The sequence below is a fragment of the Salvelinus fontinalis genome, chromosome 41 (assembly GCF_029448725.1).
Source record: "Salvelinus fontinalis isolate EN_2023a chromosome 41, ASM2944872v1, whole genome shotgun sequence".
In the NCBI taxonomy this organism is placed as follows: Eukaryota; Metazoa; Chordata; class Actinopteri; order Salmoniformes; family Salmonidae; genus Salvelinus; species Salvelinus fontinalis.
In genome coordinates, this window is record NC_074705.1 from 1,955,429 (window position 1) to 1,962,240 (window position 6,812).

Below are 6,812 nucleotides of genomic sequence, written 5' to 3' on the forward strand. Positions count from 1 at the left end.
TGTGTTAAAGAAGCAGTGCGGCTTGGTTGGGTTGTGCCTCGGAGGACGCATGGCTTTCGACCTTCGTCTCTCCCGAGCCCGTACGGGAGTTGTAGCGATGAGACAAGATAGTAATTACTAGCGATTGGATACCACAAAAATTGGGGAGAAATAAAAAAAATGGAAATGTTCAGATTTAATCCTGATGCGATAGAAAATGCAGTTAAAGCATTAAGGACGACCTGGTCTTTGTCTCTTAGAACAGAGTAGTATTATCAGCCAGTTGGGGCATGTTGATTTCTCTGTTAAAAATGTTTAAGCCATACAGATTTACATTATTCAGAATATCTAGAGACAGAAGTTCCACAACCTGTAAAGGCAGTCATTGTTGTTCTCCCCCTTAGACGAGGAGGAGCATGGATAGGACCAAGATGCGGATTGAGGGAAATAAGCCATCTTTTAATGAAAAAACAGCAAAACAATACACTACAAAACTACAAAACAACAAATGAGACTAACCTTCAACTGTCCTGTGAGGACACAGGAACAAACACCCACAAAAGCCTACTGCCTATGGCTACCTTAAATCTGGCTCCCAATCAGAGACAAATGAATGACAGCTGTCTCTGATTGAGACCCAATCTAGGCAGCCATAGACATAACTAGACAACCTAACAAACACTATCCCATACACATACAACACCCATGGACTAACCAAACACACACAACATACAATGCCCACCCCAACTCACGCCCTGACCAACTAAACATAATCAAAATAACATAAAAATAGGTCAGGAACGTTACAGAACCCCCCCCTCAAGGTGCGAACGCCGGGCGCACCAGCACAAAGTCCAGGGGAGGGTCTGGGTGGGCAGTTGACCACGGTGGTGGCTCAGGCTGAGGGCGAGGTCCCCACCCCACCATAATCAATCCCCGCTTCTTTATCCCCCTCCCAATGACCACCCTCCCACTAACACCACCTAAATGAGCGACCAGCACCGGGACAAGGGGCAGCACCGGGACAAGGGGCAGCACCGGGACAAGGGGCAACACCGGGATAAGGGGCGGCAGGTCCTGGCTGAGGGACTCCGGCAGGTCCTGGCTGAGGGACTCCGGCAGGTCCTGGCTGAGGGACTCCGGCAGGTCCTGGCTGAGGGACTCCGGCAGGTCCTGGCTGAGGGACTCCGGCAGGTCCTGGCTGAGGGACTCCGGCAGGTCCTGGCTGAGGGACTCCGGCAGGTCCGGGCTGAGTGGCAGCTCCGGACTGTAGGGCAGCTCCGGACTGTAGGGCAGCTCCGGACTGTAGGGCAGCTCCGGACTGTAGGGCAGCTCCGGACTGTCGGACGTCTCTGGCAGCTCCTGACTGGCGGGCGTCTCTGGCAGCTCCTGACTGGCGGGCGTCTCTGGCAGCTCCTGACTGGCGGGCGTCTCTGGCGGCTCCTGACTGGCGGGCGTCTCTGGCGGCTCCTGACTGGCGGGCGTCTCTGGCGGCTCCTGACTGGCGGGCGTCTCTGGCGGCTCCTGACTGGCGGGCGTCTCTGGCGGCTCCTGACTGGCGGGCGTCTCTGGCGGCTCCTGACTGGCGGGCGTCTCTGGCGGCTCCTGACTGGCGGGCGTCTCTGGCGGCTCTTGACTGACGGACGGCTCTGGCGGCTCCTGACTGACGGACGACTCAGATGGCGCTGGGCAGACGGACGACTCAGATGGCGCTGGGCAGACGGACGACTCAGATGGCGCTGGGCAGACGGACGACTCAGATGGCGCTGGGCAGACGGATGACTCAGATGGCGCTGGGCAGACGGATGACTCAGACGGCGCTGGGCAGACGGATGACTCAGACGGCGCTGGGCAGACGGATGACTCAGACGGCGCTGGGCAGACGGATGACTCAGACGGCGCTGGGCAGACGGATGGCTCAGACGGCGCTGGGCAGACGGATGGCTCAGACGGCGCTGGGCAGACGGATGGCTCAGACGGCGCTGGGCAGACGGATGGCTCAGACGGCGCTACGCAGACGGATGGCTCAGACGGCGCTGGGCAGACAGATGGCTCAGACGGCGCTGGGCAGACGGATGGCTCAGACGGCGCTGGGCAGACAGATGGCTCAGACGGCGCTGGGCAGACAGATGGCTCAGACGGCGCTGGGCAGACGGGCCGTTCAGGCACCGCTGGGCAGACGGCAGACTCTGGCCGGCTGAGACGCACTATAGGCCTGGTGCGTGGTACCGGAACTGGAGGTACCGGGCTGAGGGCACGCACCTCAGGGCGAGTGCGGGGAACAGGAACAGTGCGTCCAGGGCTCTGGAGACGCACAGGAGGCTTGGTGCGTGGTGCCGGAACTGGAGGCACTGGGCTGGAGACACGCACCATAGGGAGAGTGCGTGGAAGAGGAACAGGGCTCTGGAGATGCACTGGAAGCCTGGTGCGTGGTGTAGGCACTGGTGGTACTGAGCTGGGGTGGGAAGGTGGCGCCGGATATACCGGACCGTGAAGGAGGACACGTGCTCTTGAGCACCGAGCCTCCCCAACCTTACCAGGTTGAATGGACCCCGTAGCCCTGCCAGTGCGGCGAGGTGGAATAGCCCGCACTGGGCTATGCAGGCGAACCGGGGACACCACCTGTAAGGCTGGTGCCATGTACGCCGGCCCGAGGAGACGCACTGGAGACCAGATACGTTGGGCCGGCTTCATGGCACTCGGCTCGATGCCCAACCTAGCCCTCCCAGTGCGGCAAGGTGGAATAGCCCGCACTGGGCTAAGCACGCGTACTGGGGACACCGTGCGCTTTACCGCATAACACGGTGTCTGACCAGTACGACGCCCTCTTACTCCACGGCAAGCCCGGGGAGTTGGCTCAGGTATCCTACCCGGCTTCGCCACACTCCCCTTTAGCCCCCCCCCCAAGAAATTTTTGGGTGAGCCTCTCGGGCTTCCAGCCTCTCATATGTGCTGCCTCCTCATACCAGCGCTCCTGGGCTGTGGCTGCCTCCTTCTCCTCCCGAGAGCGGCGATTCTCTCCCACCTTAGCCCAGGGTCCTTCTCCATTGAAAATTTGCTCCCAACTCCATTCCTCTTCTCTCCATTGCTTTAGTTCTTTTTCTCTCTCCTCAATCCGCTTGGTCCTGTTGTGGTGGGTGTTTCTGTAAAGGCAGTCATTGTTGTTCTCCCCCTTAGACGAGGAGGAGCATGGATAGGACCAAGATGCGGATTGAGGGAAATAAGCCATCTTTTAATGAAAAAACAGCAAAACAATACACTACAAAACTACAAAACAACAAATGAGACTAACCTTCAACTGTCCTGTGAGGACACAGGAACAAACACCCACAAAAGCCTACTGCCTATGGCTACCTTAAATCTGGCTCCCAATCAGAGACAAATGAATGACAGCTGTCTCTGATTGAGACCCAATCTAGGCAGCCATAGACATAACTAGACAACCTAACAAACACTATCCCATACACATACAACACCCATGGACTAACCAAACACACACAACATACAATGCCCACCCCAACTCACGCCCTGACCAACTAAACATAATCAAAATAACATAAAAATAGGTCAGGAACGTTACACAACCAAAATGAATAAATATGTTTAAGCCATACAGATTTACATTATTCAGAATATCTAGAGACAGAAGTTCCACAACCAAAATGAATAAAAATGTTTAAGCCATACAGATTTACATTATTCAGAATATCTAGAGACAGAAGTTCCACAACCAAAATGAATAAATATGGCGAAATTGGGCATCCCTGTCGTACACTTCTGTTGATACTGACTATTTTGGATGTATTAAGGTTTAGTAACACAGAACTATTTATATCTTTGTAAAACATGCGAATGACTTTGATAAAATGTTCACCGAAGCCAGACAGTTTAAGTGACCTAAAGAGAAATTCATGTTCAATTGTGTCAAAGGCTTTACAGAAGTCCAGAAATAGGACAACCGCATCTGAGTCAATTGCATCTGAATAATCTATAAGGCCCTTCATAAATCCTGTTGGAGTCTCATTTATAATGGTATCTATTCCTTTTCATTAACATTTAGGCATAAACCAGAGCAATCAATTTGTAATCAATATTTAATAAAGTAATTGGTCTCCAATTGTCAATGAGAGAAGGGTCTTTATCGGGCTTCGGGATCAGTGAAATAAGGCCCTGTTTCATAGTGGAGACCATTTCCCCACTTTTGATGCAATCTTGAAACACATTAAAAATCGGGTCTTCTAGTAACTCCTAAGAACGGTCTATAGAATTCAACTGACAGGCCATCAGGACCAGGTGATTTACCTTTTTTTCATTGAATTCAGAGCCACTCTAATTTATTCAATTGACACAGGTGAATCGAAAACTGAGTGGAAATCATCCTCAATTACAGGGACATAATTGAATGTGGTAATTGTAGCTTTCATAACCACCTTCCTGACATTGTGAGTTGTAAAGGTTTTCATAAAAGGAATTGACAAATGTTGATATTGCAATGGGATCTTTGCATGACACATCATTAATATTGAGTGCAGTTATAGATTTTCTTTTGTAGTTTCTCTTTTCAAGTGCAAAACAAGTAACTAGTGTTTCTTTCCCCCTCTTCAATCCATTTTGCTCTTGACCTGACAAAGGCGCCCTTTGATCCGTGTAAAGCAGTTCTAATTCCAGTTGTCAAGATTTAAATACAGACTCTTCTTCTTCAGATAGATTATCTTTCTTTAGGAAACCGTCAAGCTTGCTCATCAACTCTTTTTCTCTAAGGTTCGTTAAGTGCTTCAGCTCTTTGGCACATTTAATGGCTCTGACTTTATATTTTTAAAAATTCCCATCTACTTCCATGACCCAAGTCTTGCAAAAAATACCTTTGGCTAACGATTTGATGTTTCCAATGACAATAGGATCTTTAAGAAGTGTGTTGTTTCATTTCCAATATTGTCGAGTACCTTTTGATTTTGTTAGTAGCTTGTAAATTCAGGGAAATCAAGTGATGATCAGAAAAGGAGCCCACTGATGATCTACATCTATAAAAAAATTGTAACAAAAAGGGGAATAAGGAATACATCTATTCTAGATTTACGTGCCATAGTTTTGCTGGTCCAGGTATATAACCCTTAGCATCCGGATTGAAATAACGCCAGGCATCCTCAACACAGAGATCCTTGCATGATGTAGTAATAATGTTACTATTTTGAGGGTTTTGACTCGTTCTAGGAGGAAAACGATCAACAGATGCATCAGGTGTTTCATTAAAATCCCCTGAAATAATTAGAAAAGGCCTCTGAGTATTTGTTGTTTAAATCCTGTATTTTCCTGGTAAATTGGGTATAAAGGGTCTTATTAGGAGCATGTGAGTTATGTCCGTATACATTACAGATGATGAAAATAGCATTGTCAAGTTTAACAGTTACTATGACCCATCTGCCGTCCTGTGAAGATGTGGATTCTTGAATGTCACCTTTAAACTTGTGTATAAGTGTCAAAACACCAGCAGAATGGTTTGATCCATGACTGAAATAGGCCATGTCTCCTCATTGTGATTTACAACATTTCAAATCACTTTCACACGAATTAGTTTCCTGAAGAAGAACAAAATATGAGTTACTGTGTTTACAAGATAAAAATAAGGCTTTCCTTTCCGTAAGATCTCTCAGGCCCTGAGCATTCAGACTAACGATACTGAGTGAGTTGAAAACAAACTCCTGCATTAAAAACAGAAAGAACACAAACTAGATAACAGAAGTATTAATGTAAGCAATAAGACAATCAGTGAACCTTGAGAGGGTTACTCTGACGGAAAACTACGCTCAGCTGAGGCAGCGGTGGTTAACAGAATAACAAACCCCCCCCCCCCTAGTTTTAGTTGGCAAGTGCAAATTGTAGTTCGCACGGTGCATTAACTCGTGGCAGTACATTAAATGTACTCATGGTAGTACTCACAGTTCCAGTATGGTTCATGTCAACAGAGTTACCCAGTAATCATTCTTCCTTCGATAAACGCGTGTGGGCCCTTGAACCCCGCCTTCTTTCCCTCTTGTCGTGCCTTCTGTATCAGCGGCCACAGTTTCTCCCTGGCAGTCTGATCCTGCGCTATCAGAACCTCTTTGATGCGGAGCTTCTTCTCGTCCAGAACCTTGTTCCCCTTGGCCATTTTCCAGATGATGTCCCTGTAATGGAAAAATGATATTGCGAGGGGGTCCATCAGATCTTTGTTTCCCAAGTCGATGAACCACGTCGATCACGTCTCTTAGCTTGTCTTTGATGCACGGAGACACCTTTCCCAGGATATTAATGACTGCTTCCCTAATATCCTCTCCCTCTACCTCTTTTACACCTTGGGTTTTCAGATTCCACCTGCGAGAATACCTTTGAAGTTCAACTACATTCTCACACAGCTCATTATGTTGGGATTGCAGTTTCTTCAACTCATTCTCTAGGAACGTTATCTTTTCCTTGTTCTCGCTCACAATTTTGTGAATCTGATTGACAGTTTCTGACAAATGATCGATCTTCTTTGATGTTTCTTCTGTAGCCCGCTCTATGATGGACACGTTGGAGAGCGTGGCGTCTTGTTTAGTAGACAGGGACTGGATTGCAGAGAAAAGTTCCAACATAGAAATGTTCTCTCTCACTTCTTTCACCGGTGGATTTTTAATTGGGGTCTGAGGTAAATAAGTTACAAGGATTTCATCCTGGTCAGTTTTGTTCTTTCTCTGGATTGAGCTCGCGGCATCTTGTGTATCCATGCTGCTCTGGCTCTCGTCGTAGCTAGCTAGCATGCCTGCCGTCTTCTGTGAGGCTTGGATATTCCGTCTACTGTTGTCTTCCTGTCGTGT